Source organism: Rhinolophus sinicus, chromosome 18 (assembly GCF_057876585.1).
Source record: "Rhinolophus sinicus isolate RSI-liver-muscle chromosome 18, RSI-T2T, whole genome shotgun sequence".
Lineage (NCBI taxonomy): Eukaryota > Metazoa > Chordata > Mammalia > Chiroptera > Rhinolophidae > Rhinolophus > Rhinolophus sinicus.
In genome coordinates this window covers 11,004,712-11,020,174 of record NC_142518.1, presented here as the reverse complement: position 1 = coordinate 11,020,174, position 15,463 = coordinate 11,004,712, and the positions used below count along the sequence as shown (strand labels likewise).

The window sequence follows — 15,463 nt, the reverse complement described above, 5'->3', positions numbered from 1 at the left end:
ATAGTGTGAGAACTCCAACTCTGTTCTTTTTCAAGATTGTTTTGGCTATTTACGGTCTCTAGAATTTCCTTACAATTTTTAAAATAAGCTTGTCAATTTCTGCAAAAAGTCAGCTAGGATTTTGATATAGACTGAATTGAATCTGTATATTAATTTGGGGAATGTTGCCATCTTAAACAATATTAAGTCTTCTAATTCATGAACATGGGATGTCTTTCCATTTATTTAGGTCTACCAATGATGTTTCATATTTTTCAGTGTACAAGCCTTGTACTTTTATAACATGTACTCCTAAGTATCTTTTCTTTTCTTTTTTTAATATGTGTTGTTGTTGGGGGACAGTGTGTTTCTCCAGGGCCCATGAGCTCCAAGTCGTCGTCCTTCAATCTAGTTGTGGAGGGCGCAGCTCAGCTCCAAGTCCACTCACCATTTTCAATCTTAGTTGCAGGGGGCACAGCCCACCATCCCATGCAGGAATTGAACTGGCAACCTTGTTGTTGAGAGCTCGCTCTCTAACCAACTGAGCCATCTGGCCGCCCCTCTGGCAGCTCAGCAGCAGCTCGTTGTATTCAATCTAGTTGTGGAGGGCACAGCTCACTGGCTCATGTGGGAATTGAACTGGCAACTCTGTTGTTCAGAGCTCATGCTCTAACCAACTGATCCATTTGGCCACCCCTAAGTATCTATTATTTTTGATGCTATTATAAAAGGAATTGTTCTCTTAATTTCTTTTCTTTTTCTTATTGTTCCTTGCTAGTGTGTAGAATACAATTGATTTTTGTATATTGATCTTGTATTTTGAAAGCTTGCTAAACTCATTTATTAGTCTTGATGGGAATTTTCTGTGGATTCCTTAGGAATTTCTATATACAAATCATGTCATCTGTGAATAGAGGTACTTTTACTTCTCCCTTTCCAATCTGAATGACTTTTCTTTCCTAATTGCTCTAGCTAGAATCTCCAGTATGATGTTAAATAGAAATGGCAAGAATGGACAGCCTTGTCTTGTATGTCATCTTAGGGGAAAAGCATTCAATTTTTCATTACTAGTATGATGTCAGCTGTGAGTGTTTGATAAATGTCCTTTATCAGGTTGGAGAAGTTCCCTTCTATTCCTACTTTAAATGTTTTTGTCTTGAAAGGGTACTGAATTTTGTTGAATGATGTTTCTGCATTTATCTATATGATCATGTAGCTGCACCTTCTGAAAAGACCACTGAAAAGAAATTCAATTTCCATCCCTCTTTCCTATAATATTTCACTGTAATAATCTGTTTACCTTTTTTCCTTCCCTTCAAGACTGTGGATTACCTAAATTAGGGGCCCACCTTACACGTATTTATATCCTCAATATCTAGCCAAGTGTCTGATACATAGGAGTCACTCAATAAATCTTTGTGGAAATGATGAGGATGAATTCATCTTTCAGAGGCATCTAAAAGAATCCGGGTGACCAAGAGCTGAAAGGGTCTTTCCATGGAAAAGATGGAAAGACTGTGACTGACAGTCAAGTGTCCCTTATACTTTACTTTTTTTTAAAGTGTGAAGTAAAGAGTAAAGTGTCCCTGTACACTTAAGGTACAATGTCTCTTACCACAAGCAATAAATACCATCTATCTCAAACACAAAGAATTTGAAAACTCAAGCAGGTGAGCGGCTTCATGGTACATAGAAAGTCATGGCCATGGTCTTCTTGTAAAGATAGCTTTGGACTTAGATAGCAGTTTCAAACATATATTTTTTTCCAATGTCCAATTTAAGAAGAGAAGACATGCTAATAACACAGTATTCTTGTGGTAGATAGCAAAGAGGGCAACAATTCTTCCCTTCCTATATCCACACCCCTTGCAATTCTCCAACCAGGAAGCAGAGTTTTTTTCTCCACCTCCTGAGTATGAGTTGGTCTTGTAATTTGCTTTGACCAGCTCCAAGCCTAGGCCTCAAGAGGCTAAGCACACTTTCCTGCTCTGTTGGAACTCTGCTGATAATGAGAGATTCCAGACTCAGTTACCTGATTCCAGACTCAGTTACCCCAGCCAACACCTATCCATCCCTCAGATATAAAGCCATCTTAGACCAGCCAGTTCTCAGATGACTTGCCAACTGATCAGTAACTCATCATTGACATGAGTGAGCCCAGCTGAGATGAGAGGAACCACGCAGCTGACTCATAGAAATATGGGCTAAATAGTTGTTGGTTTAAGCCACTTAATTTTGGAGTTACTTGTTACATAACAAAAGCTGATACAGAGGTAATGGCCACATAAATTAGAAGAATAGGTCTTATTCCTCAATTGTCAACTAATCAATTTTACAGCCTCGAGACAAATCACTTCACCTTTTTGAGCCTCAATTTTTAAACCATAGAAACAAGGAAAGATGGTGGACTGGTCCAGTGTTATGCAAATATTGTTAGGCAAACAAGGCCTTTCCTCCAATGATACTCTACAAGGATATGAAACAATGAAACAGATGAAAAGGGACGTGCTCTAGTTCTGGAGGAAGCTAAACTCCATCTGTTCAGCTTTCCTCTCACTCCTCCCTCATACACCCACATCCACTCCTTAGAACGGCACACCAGCAATCTGTGGATAAAGTCTGGAAAGCATTGTGCCATTCAGTTTTTCTAAGGCTTCTCTCAAGCTAACATCCCATGATTCTAGTCCTGAAGAGGAGACAGTTTTATATGAATCACGTCAGGTTGGCCTCTCTAGTAGCACTGCCCACGCTATGTGGTAATTAGTTGCTTACTTGTCTCTCTGCTCCACCAGACTGTGAGCAACTCAACTACACAGACTGCTCTTCCTCCTTTTGGAGTTCCTTTCCCTACCGCAGTGACTGCCACATGCCCCTCAATACAAAAGCATCTAGTCAAGAAATACCATGTAAGTGAATGCCTTGGGTGGGTGGGTGGATGGATGGATGGATGGATGGATGGATGGATGGAAAAATTAATTTAAAAATACCCCATGAATGGATAATTATCATTGAATTGATATGAAATGCTATAAATGGAATGAATGAAAATGAATAAGTAAAGGAGCACATGAATAACTTTCACATGTTATTCACAATGTTTCAAAGACTGAATGAATTTAGCCTTATCCCTGAGTACAAGGCCAGGGCTCCAATTAACATTTTCAGCATTGTCAGATTACTCTCAGCAAAATGTCTGAAACAACAGTAACTAAATTAGTACATCTTGGAAAGCAACTCCAGTTATTTTCTCAGATTTCCTAACATTAATTCCTTTCAAGGGCAGGAAGCATTTCTCTTCATGCCCCTACCCTGAAAATGCCAGCCAGCCTGTCCCCAACTCCAACCCTATGGATCATCTTCCCCCTCTTGGCAGTTGGCACACGGGCCAAAAGATTTACTTGGGCTCTACATAAACAGAACTTTCTGCGGAAATCTCTGCCCCACTTGTCCACCAATGGTTTTCGCAGAGAAGAGCCAGGGAAAGCTCACTTTATGTACCACCCCCTTTGGTTGTCTGGCCATGATGGGGGTGGAGCTCCTTGGGCTGTTCTGCAGATTTTCAGCTTGTGCTGAGAGCAGGAAGCCCATGGGGAAGTACGCTGACTCAGGCCAGGGATTCTTTCTGCCCTCCTTCAAAGCTTCTGCTTCCTGCTCTAAGTTCTTAATGACTGCCTTCCATTTAAAAGCACCTTTAGCTTTAAAGGAGGCTAACTTCAACAGTACTGTAAGCCAAGATAATCTGACCAGAAAGTAGTCTGATAAATTTAATATCCTTTTTTTTTAAGGTAGGGAATGAGCACGAAAAAAATGTAATCTGGAACAGAAATACAAATAAATCCCAGAGAACTGATGCAATATCACTGGGGTAAAGCAATAAGTAGGGATGTTTGGTGACCTTTTGAGTTTAAAGAGGTAAGGTCATGTTTCATTTTCTTGTTATTCTATTATTTAAACTATGTGTCTCAATGGCTATTTCCTGTCATGATGTTCTTTAAGGTTCCCAGAACACTCTGCATGCCCAATAATTATGATGTAGAGCAGGCATCTTATTTTACGCAATCAGTATGTTCCTAAAAAGTTGCAGGTTATCAACTTGTTTTTAAATGGAATCATGTCATTTTCATCAGCCTTTGTATTACGTAAGTAACATGGAGAAGCAAAAATGACCTCCCTTCTCAGAAAAACAAAGTTATCTATACTCCGACCTGCCAGAGAGGACCACTGTTAACATTCTAGAGCAGAGTTTTTCAAACTGTGGCTTGAAAAAACTGTGGCCCATTAGGAGATCATGAAATCAACTCAGTGGGTCACAACCAGCATCTTAAAAATGAAACAGACAAAGGAGAAGAGGAATAGAATTGGAATAAAGTAGGATAGGGCAGAGAAGGATAGAATAAGATAATATAGTAAAGGAAAATTTTTCAAAATAAATAACTATATCAGAATGTGTCACATAGAGAAAAGTATTGTTAATAAAACTGTTGTTTCAGCTACATACATCTACTAGGTCACAAATGTAAATTGTATTTTTCACTGTGGATCATGATCAAAACATGTTTTAAAAATACTCATTGGGTATCTATCCTTTCAGACCTTTTCACCCTATATTCCTACATCGTCTTAATAAACACGCAATAACCTGCATCCTATTTGGTGGCATCTCTTTAACTTTGGAATGTATCAGAAACACATTTCTGAGTTAATAAAGATCCATTTGTTTTATTTTAATGAGTACAGTATTTCACTGTTCTAATATGTAGTGATGTTGTTTGATGTACCAATGTATGGTAATATTTATTCAACCAATTTTCTATTGTTAATCATTTATGGTATTTCCAATATTTCTTAATTGTAAGCAACACTGAGGTATCTATACATTCTTTTATTTTACTTTTCCAATTATTTTCTTACGTTAAATATTTTTTAAAAAATTTTCTCCTCCATAATTTTTACTTTTTAAATTGAGGTATAATTGACATATAACATTACATTAATTTCAGGTGTACAGCATAATTATTCAATATTTATCTATACTCCATTGCAAAATGATCACCACAATAACTCTAGCGAACATCTGTCACCATAGTTACTAATTTTTTTCTTGTGATGAGTTAATTTATATTTTGAAGTAAAATCTCTGGCATACTGTTTTTTGTATATTAATTTTATAAAGGCCAACTGCCTCCAGAAAATTTATACCAATGTACACATCCATCAGCAGTGTCTAAAAGTACTCTTATGTCCACCCTACTCTCAATCCCACCTCAAACCTGATCATTCTTATTTTTTCATCTTGGCCTATTTGGATAAATGTGGAAAAGTGTCAATTTATTTTAATTTGGTTTGATTATTTATGTGAATTGAAGTCACCCACAACTAATTTACACCAGGCTTTAAGCAACACTATAGAATACAGAAGGCGACCACTGAGCTAGAAAAGAAACCTGTGTATCCGTGACGTGAATCATTTGGGTTTAGATAGTAAAGGCCTTGATATGTAAAATGACCGCTGCTATAGCAAATGACCTATTTTACACAGTCAGTATGTTCCCCCAAACTATTGTTACAATTGAACAACTAATAAGTTACAGCCAGACAGGCAGCCACCACCTTGCCCGATGATACATGCTAACATCCAACAGAGCGTTATGCCTGCGCCAGACGCACAGTAAGTACTTCTTGATTTGTGGGCCTTTTTATCCAGAGGTCCCAACCCCAGCCCTTGTGAGCATCCAAGGACCCACCTGGATATTGTACTCCTATCTTTTTTTTTCCTGCCTCTGTTTCCCCATCATAAATCAAGAGGCTAAAGGCTACTGCAGTGGCAGTAAGGTGGTAGGAGTGGGAGGGACCATTAGAAAGGCTCTGGGTAGGGTAGATAGAGCCTGAAAACTGAAGACAGAGAACCACATCTGAATCCTGGATTCAAATTTTAAACAGTGTAGACTTAAAACAGGGCCTCCATTTCCTCATCTACCAGAAGAATATCATAATATTTCCATACAGAATTTTGAGATGCTTGTGAAATAACATGAGATAGTACTAGCAGAAAGCAGTCATACAATAAATATTAAGGGAGTGTGTGTGTGTACATGTGTGTACATGTGTAAATGTATTGGATATCTGCCTAAACATGTTTAGAAGAATTCCCTTGGTAACACTCAATCATCGAAGACAAAAAAAAATCGCCATCTAACAAAAACTGGGGGCAGGGCTGCCTACAGGAAAAAGTCAAAGGGGTGAAACATAAACTATAGGCTGTGGTCTCAGCTGTACCCTACACATGAGAAAGACAACTTGGGACAAGCAGTGGATTTAAGCAAGAGTTACCCAGGTCCTTAGAGTAAGTCTGGATTTTTAAAGGGCTCTTATTCTGCATAAAACTCTTTGCATTTCACACCTGGTGAGTAGAGAAAAGCATATCCTCCCCCAACCAACCCCACCTGCAACTCTGACTTCACAGAGCTGTCTCACTAGGTCTCCAGTTTTTAAAAGCCAAAACTCGATTACATAGTCACCTCTACATTTGAAAAAAAATCTGCGTTAATGGTCCAAAGCAGTTCGCTCATGGAAAAATCAGCTCCCTATCCTCTAGTTAGGAAAAGGAATGAAGCAAAGTATAGTAAAGTTTAAAAACATGTCCAAATTTATCATAAAACCCCACTTTCAAAGGCCCAGCTGTGTGTCACTCAGCAGCAGGGTCCCCTGGGGGCTTCTCACAACCATTTTTCAGACTTAACTGTAAAGGCTTCACACGCCTTCACACCCAAAGTGAACGAAGCATTCCATCAAAACACAAGGCAGCCGTGGGGCTGCTTGGGCCTCAAAGATGTTTCAGACATTCCCATAATGCTTGAAGGGGAAGAGGAAGGCTGAAATATTTACCCCTCAACTCTCCAATCATGGTCATTTCAAATCAAACAGTGAGGAAGCCTGTGGGCCGGCAGGGGTGGGGAGGTAGTTACAGCACTCATTGAGCCCAGGATTCCAAACCTCAGCAAAGGCATCTGGGAAGCTGAGCCTATATCAGGGGTTTGAAAGAAAGTCCTGTGGGCAGTTTTAGAATTTCCTTGAGGCCTTTTCAACCTCCAGAATCCACAAAGTTCTGTCTAGCCAGGCTTGCTACTTTGTGCATTAGATATCCAAGGCTCGGAAAGTGAGCCACAAGAATAGACCTTGTCAGAGGGATTGAAAAGCCTTCCCCTCTTGTCTCTTGTCCTTCTGAGGAAATATTCAGCTTTGCCCTAGATTTTGCATAAAACCTTGATAGTATGGCAGCAGGCAACTAGAGAAGGCAACTCCTCTATAGCTCTAAGGCTCATCCAGCCAAGTGATTAGAGAACTCATCACTCTTACTCTTCCAGTCCCTTCCCAAGGAAAGGAAGCAATCTGAAAATCCAAAAGGATTCTCCTTCCCACAGAGGAAGAGCTAAAGCAGGGCCAATGAAGATTCCAATGTCAAACTTCAATTACACGGAGTTTGCAAGTGATATGAAACATGGCTTTGTGAAGAGCCCTCGTCTGACAATCAAAAGGCACCATAACTAGGCTTTAATTTAAAAAGAGACGGAAAAAGTCCTTTAGAATAGACCACATTTCCTCCATTTCAGAGCCCAAAACTTTGTCCTTAGTGATTAGTGATAATCTTTTGTGCTACAGAAAAACAGAACAAAATTTCTGCTTAGTGTAGAAGCCAAGGGGCAATAAGGAAAAGAAGTCACTGTCACAGTATCTTATTGAAGGAGAAAGCTTTGTAAAACTACAACTCAGGGAGTTTTTACCCAACAGAAGTATGTAGGCACGTTTACCAAAAGATTGTAACTAGAATGTTCATAGCAGCATTCTTTGGAATAGCCCAAACTGGAAATTATCCAAATGTCCATCAATAGTAGAATGGACAATAAATCATGATATATTCATGCGAAGGAATACTATACAAAGACAAAAATAAATGAACTACAGCTACATGCAATAACATGAGTGAGGCACATAAACATAATTTTGAGCAAAAAATAATCCAGATCTAAAAAAGCATATACTATACAATTCCACAACAGGCCAAAGTAATCTATGCTGTTAAAAGTCAGGATAATGGCCATTCTTGGGCAGGTATGACTGGAAGGCAACAGTAGCAGAATTTCTAGAGGGCTGCAAATATTGCTTCTTGATCCAGGTGCTGGTTACAGAACTGTGTTCAATTTGTAAAATTTCATTGAGCTGTACACTTATGATCTGTGCACATTGTGGTATTTGTGTTAAAATTAGATCTTAAAAGTTTTATAAATATATATTATAATTTTTATAATATATATAATTTACAAATATATATATATGGAGAGAGAGAGAGAGAGAGAGAGAGAGAGAGAGAGAGAGAGAGAGAGAGAATGGCAATATGAATGAATTCTTTTGGCTCCAGGTAGCAACATTTCTCTAGAAAATAGAACCCTGTTAACAAGTTTTTATTTTCATTTGCTTACTTGAGGAAAGCTGCCACACTGTTCTGGTCAAACACAGAAACTCTGTCTCTCAGAAAAAAGAGCCTACAGTTTAGTGCCTCTTTTATTCACTGAAAGAACACCAAATACTTCAGAGTACTTTTATCACTTGTGCATTTTCAGGAAAACCAGTCCTTTTTTCTCCCTGCACTATACCTCTGTGTTAGTCAGGGTCAGCTAAATGCTGTAACAAACATCCCCTAAATCTCACAGTAAAAGTTTATTTCTCTCTCCTGTGAAATCCAATCAGGTGTTGGCAGACAGCCTTTCATGGGGTGATTCAGGGACCCAGGCTCCTTCCATTTGGTGGCTCTACCATCTCTTAGGGTCTTGGGGTCCTCTGCTGAATGCTCTATATGTAGCCAGCAGAGTCGGGAAGAAATAAACTGCAGAGGATTGTGTAAGAGCTTTTATGTGTCCATCCCAGAGTGGAACGTTATTTCTCTTACACTCTTACATTCCATTGGACAGAATTCAGTCACATAGTACCACCCAACTGCAAGGGAGGCTGGAAAATGTAGTCTAGCCATATGCTCAGGAGGAAAAGGGAAAGAGTTGGTGAACACCTTAGGCCTTCTCTGTCATGGTCTGCCCAGGTCTATCATCTTTCTTCTGCTAGCTATTCCATACCTGATGTCTGACTACAAGGAGCAGAAGACAAAGCCCTAGACCTGTCATTATGGGAGAAGATACATAAAGTCCCAGAAAATGAAGGCATAGGTGTATGCACTTGGTGCCACTTCTACAATGGCTCACATTCTCAGCCAGAATGTCCCCACCATCAGAAGTCCACAACCTCCAAGAATGAGGGAGTAATAGCAGCTGGATATTAAATTGTTCTTGCAATGTTCCACGACATGAGTTGAGCCAGCCAAGCCAGAAAGAGGGGTGACATTCTTCTGTCCTCATTTTCACCAGGCATCCAGCTAACCAGAATATTTACATTGGTTGAGGAGCCACAGGGACTGGGTTTTATCCATTTTTATACCTATTTCCTTTACCCAAGCCCTCTGCTAATAATGATAACACAACAACAAAAATGGTAGCATCAATGGCACACAAGTATTAACGCTTACTATGTGTTCTGTGTACACGTCACACACTGCTGGCACGGTCCATGGATTGATTCACTTAATCTTATCAATAATTCTATGTAGTAAGTACTAATAGCATCCCCACTTCACAGATAAGGAAAGTAAGGCACGCAGACTAAGAATTTGTCCAAGGTTGCACAGCTGGCAAGTGCCGAAATTGAGAGAATCAAAGGCCAACATGTACTTTTACTAGAAAGGTGACCATGATTAGAAATACAGCCAGTGATCATGGTAAAATCCCCATCCCTAGGGAGGCAAACCTTGAATTTCCTAAGTGCAAGGCTTGATCCAACCAAGCTGATCAGGGCACAGAAAGCATAAAGAGCAACTTGGAAAGAAAATAAAGTACAAGTTGAAAAGCAAAGGAGGGTGTCCCTTCAGATGTTTTATTGTTGTTGTTGTTGTTTTAATTTTCCTTCTCACTCAAGAGCCATTAAAACTTTGAATTGACAAATCAATTAAAAAAAAACACACCAAAAGGGCTTCAAATTTGCGTTGACAAGCCAATACCCTTAACAGCCTGCCCCACTCATTGTCTTTACTCAAATACATCTGTACATGAATCCCATTTCTCACTATCGCTTCCCACCCTATCTCTAGCCTGAGATTCACTAGTCTTAGGAAATGGGGCAAAGGGTTAAAATAAAGCCACACAAGCACAACATTACGCAATACATTTTTCTTCGTGCAACTGGATTAATTTTAATTAGCAAAGGCTAAAACTTTGCCAGATGAGCACTAGTGACATCTGATACTTAAGCAGGGTTCCAACATCTCTTCTCTCACACTGAAGGCATTTAACCCAAATGAAACTCTGAGAAAACCTTCCAGGGCCTCCTTCCTGGTACATCTTCTTGGTTTGCCCACATTCCCCCACAATGCCCTGAACTTTGAAGCATCTGTCGCTCCCATTTGTGAAGCAGAAAGCCCCATGACTTCTCACATGGAAAAGGATTCTGAGGTATTTATTCACACTGCACTTTTCCCTCTTCAAAGTTAATCTCTAGAATTGAACTCTCAATAAACATGCGCCATCTTGCAGTTAAAGCCCTTCAGGGGTAAGAAGGGGACCGGCTGAGGCAACAGAACTCTGATGTGAAATTAAAAAGGAAAACACGGTTTTACTCACATTTTTAAAATATAAATACAGGCTTAGGGAACAGAGTCCAGATGCATGCTAGAGAGCGACATAAATATTGATATTATATTCTAATGAAAATTATGTCTCACTGGCTGTCATCCTTCCTCATAGCTACTAGTTCTTCCCTTTCTCACATGTCTACTATTAAAAATCAAGAGTAAGTGACTCTAAAATGGAGCTTATTTCACAAATATTAATCCACTTAGATAGAATAATCAGAAATCAAATTTTAAAGAAACTTGCCCTCCATTCAAATCTCCGAGCATCAGCATAAGCTGAGAACAGTCACAAACCAGTGTTCCCTGCTACTTATCATGTTTCCCCGAAATTAAGACCTAATTGGACCATCAGCTCTAATGTGCCTTTTGGAGCAAATATTCATATAAAACCCGGTCTTATTTTACTATAAGACCGGGTATATAACATAACATAACATAACATAATATAACATAACATAATATAATACCGGGTCTTATATGAATTTTTGCTCCAAAAGACGCATTAGAGCTGATGGTCCGGCTAATTCTTATTTGGGGGGGAAACAGGGGAGAAGTTTGCCTAAGAGTAACAAGATTTTTTTTTCATGTCTTTATAAATGTTATTTTAGCTTTATCTTAGAAAAACTCCTACTGCTAAGTTACCCCTGGGGCCTCAGAGGCCAGATTCTTATCCCTGTTCCAAACCAGGTCCTCCCTAAAGTTCGGTACCCAGATGTCATAAACAGCCCAGCACCTCTGACCAGAGAGAGGAAACTCCACTCTTCCAATTGTCTTGAAAATCCTTTTTTTAATTGTGATGTAACTGACACATAACATTATTAGTTTCAGGTTACAATATAATGATTCAATATTTGCATATATGGCAAAAGGAGCACCACAATAAATAAACATCCATCACCACACATAGTTAGATTTTTTTCTTGTGATGAGAAAATTTAAGATCTACTCTGTTAGCAACTTTCAAATATACAATACTGTTATTGACTATGGTCACCGTGCTGTACATCGCATCCCCAGGACTTATTTATCTTATAACTGGAAGTTTGTTCCTTTGCAAATCTTATACAGAGAATCACTATTCTTAGTCTGATCCTACTGGAGAGCCCAGAAATTCCTGTGGAATCGTTTTCTTCCATGTCCATATTCATACAACAGCCTCGGGAGAGACTAGTGAGAGGGCACCATAGTTAAAATACTGCTTTCTTACCTCAAAAAGTTATCATCTATATGAAGTGAGGGAATTGTCTCTCTCTTAATAGGGATGTGGGTTACACAGGTGCATACGGTTGTTAAAACTCATCCAACTACACACTTGCAATCCACACATTTCACTGTATGGAAATTGTACATTGATTTTTTGTTTGTTTGTTTGTTTAAATTAAAGTTTATTGGGGTGACAATGGTTAGTAAAGTTACACAGGCTTCTAATGTACAATTCTGTAATCATCTATATATCACATTGTGTGTTCACCTGATTTTTAAGAAGAGTATTCATTAAAACACTTTTTAAATTTGCCCAAGACAGCGAAATAAGATTAATCAACAAGACTCTAGGAGTACTGCTTATTTCCTCAACATTCAGAAGTGGCTTTACAAAACCCATTAGACCTATGTGAGAATTCCATTTTGCTCCACCTAGAAGGAGCACAACACATTGTAACATGGTTTCCTCTGGAGCAAGTCTGGCAGAGTAACAGAGAAGGAGGGCTTTCCTTTCTGTCTCAGTTTTATGCCCTTCTCTACGGGTTGAATTGCCTAGCCCTAAACATGAAACAGAAAATGTCAACATCTCTAAGTTGGATCCAACCACTTCTCATTACGTCCACCAAACCACCACCATCTCTCACCAGATGACTGCAACAGCCTCCTCCCTGGTCACCCTGCTTCTACCCTGACCTCTCCTGCAATCTCTTCTCGACTAAACAGCCAAAGTGATCCTTTTAAATAATAAGTCCATCATGTCACTCCAAGGCTTAAAACCTTCCATGAGTCCCCACTTCACTCAGAGCAAAAGTCAAAGTCCTCGAATCAGCCTACTAGACCCTACATAAGCCGAGCTCCACCACACCTCCCTGGCTCCTTTCCTCCCGCTCTCCCCAGGCTCACTCCATACCCTTCACCTTGGCCTCCTTGCCACTCCTTGCCACCCCTCTATCATGCCAAGCATGCTCTCACCTCAGGGCCTTTGGACTAGTTCTGGTTCCTTCTGTGGAAATGTTCTTTCTCCAGCTAGCTCATTAACTCACTCACTTCTTTCCAATCTTCATTCACATGCTGCTTCCTCAATGAAGCCGACCTGATCACCCATTTGCAAGGGCAATCCCTCTCCAATCCTTTGCATCGCCCTCAACTTGCTCTAGTTTCTTGTCTCCCATAACTTACCACCTCCTAACATGCTCTGTAATCTTCTTAAATGGATTGCGTTTGTTGTTTATGGTTTGTCTCTCTCCCCTGTAAGCTCTTTGTAACTTTTTGTTCAATGGTGAAACCAAAATGCCTAGAAAAGTGCCTGGCATAATAAACAAAGGAATCTGGATGATAACATTAGTGGTCTTTTTTTAAATTATTATTTCTATACTTGTCTGCATAACAATACGAGGCCACAAAGAACATAGAAATCTTAACAGTTGTCTGACCATGCAGAGGGACACAGCATTGCTTGGTTAGCTGTCTCCTTCCCCCTACCCCATCATTTCCCAGATTCAGGCACAAGTTTTCACCTACTTGGAAAAAATGGACACATGCCTCCCACTCTGCTTGATCCAATTACAGTATCAATAAAATAACAGCCAATAATTACCAGCAGCTCACTCTGTGCCAGGCACAGTTCTCAGTGCCCGTGCCCCTTGACTCCTTCAGTCCTGTCAACAACCTGATGCAGTAGGTACTGTTTTTATCTCCAGCCCATAACAGAAAAAGAAATATTTCAGTAAATTGTCCAAAGTCATACAGCTTTGAAGGTGCAAAGCCAGGATTTGAACCCATAAGAGTGTGGACTTCAGAATCCACACTCTTAATCACATATTCGTTTGCTTCTCAACAATTAGATAAGCCTGACACTTGCCAACCTTACTTAAACTGAGCCTAAGCAAACTCTGAAGACCATGAATTCCAAACCTTTCCTTAAGAAGAACAAAAGGAAACAAAAGAAAAAATAAACAAACGGGACTCCATCAAACTAAAACGTTTTCACACAGCAAAGGAAACCATCAACAAAATGAAAAGAGAGCCTACTGAATGGGAGAAGATATTTGCCAATGAAACATCTGATAAGGGATTAATACCCAAAATTTATATATGTTAAAAAAAAAAAAAACCTCATACAACTCAACACCGAAAAAAACCAAACAACCCAATTGAAAAATAAGCAGAGGACCTGAATAGACATTTCTCCAAAGACGACATACACATGGCCAATAGACATATGAAAAAATGCTCAACATCACTAATCAGAGAAATGCAAATAAAAACCACAATGAGATACCACCTAACTCCTATCAGAATGGCTATCATCAATAAATCAACAAACAACAAGTGCTGGCGAGGATGTGGAGCTAAGGGAACCCTTGTGCACTGTTGGTGGGAATGCAGATTGGTACAGCCACTATGGAAAACAGTATGGAGGTTCCTCAAAAAATTAAAAATAGAACTACCTTATGATCCAGCAATCCCACTCCTGCTATGTATCCAAAGAAATCCAAAACATTAACTTGAAAAAAATATATGCATCCCTATGTTTACTGCAGCACTATTCACAATAGCTAAGATATGGAAACAACCAAAATGTTCATCAATAGATGACTGGATAAAGAAAATGTAGTACATTTATACAATGGAGTATTACTCTGCCACAGAAAGGATGAAATCTTACCATCTGCAACAACATGGATGACATAGAGGGTATTATGCTAAGTGAAACAAGTCAGACTGAGAAAGACAAATACCGTATGATCTCACTTATATGTGAAATCTAAAGAAAGGTGAAGGGATTAGGAAGTACAAATTTGTAGTCGTAAAATAGTCATGGAGATGTGAAATGTAGTATGGGACATATAGTCAATAATGTTGTAAAAACTATATATGGTGTCAGATGGGTACTAGATTTATCGGGGGGAATCACTTCATAAATTATATATATGCCTAACCACTACTCTGTACACCTGAAACTAATATAAAATAATATTGAATGTCAACTATAATTTTATATATATATATAATTTTATATATAAAATTATAGTTGACATTCAATATTATTTTACATATATATATGGTGCAGCATAGGGAATATAGTCAATGGTACTGCAATAGTTATGTACGGTGTCAGATGGGTAGATTTGCTGGGGTTATCACTTTGTGAAGTGTGCAGATGTCTAATGATTATGTTGTTTTATACACCTGAAACTAATAATAAAAAGAAAGAAAAGAGACAAGGACATAAGGTTCTCACCAGGTATCCTAAAAGAAGGGAAGGGATAAGAACTCTGATTCTCTGCCTTTTTTAAGCCAGGCACTTTGGAGTCAGAGAAATGGACTCTAGGACTCAGAGAATCCCCTTACAGTCCAACGGTGCAGTCATTCTATGGGTAAAACCAAAGCAGATTCCCCCAAATAAACTCTTTATTCATTATATACAAGAAAATTTAAATAGCCCCTCTGATGGCTGTAAGTGAGTCTAGTTTGAGCCAGACTAACCTCATTTCCCTTTTGAGTAGGGTTATTAGACTGGGAGATCAAAGGAATACTGCAGACATATGG

At 39.1% G+C, this 15,463-nt stretch overlaps 1 protein-coding gene across 3 annotated transcripts in view; it reads right to left on the bottom strand.

Annotated features, from left to right (window-relative positions):
- NHS (NHS actin remodeling regulator) overlaps positions 1-15,463 on the bottom strand; it is a 441,226-nt gene that overhangs the window by 317,378 nt on the left and 108,385 nt on the right. The window lies entirely within an intron of this gene.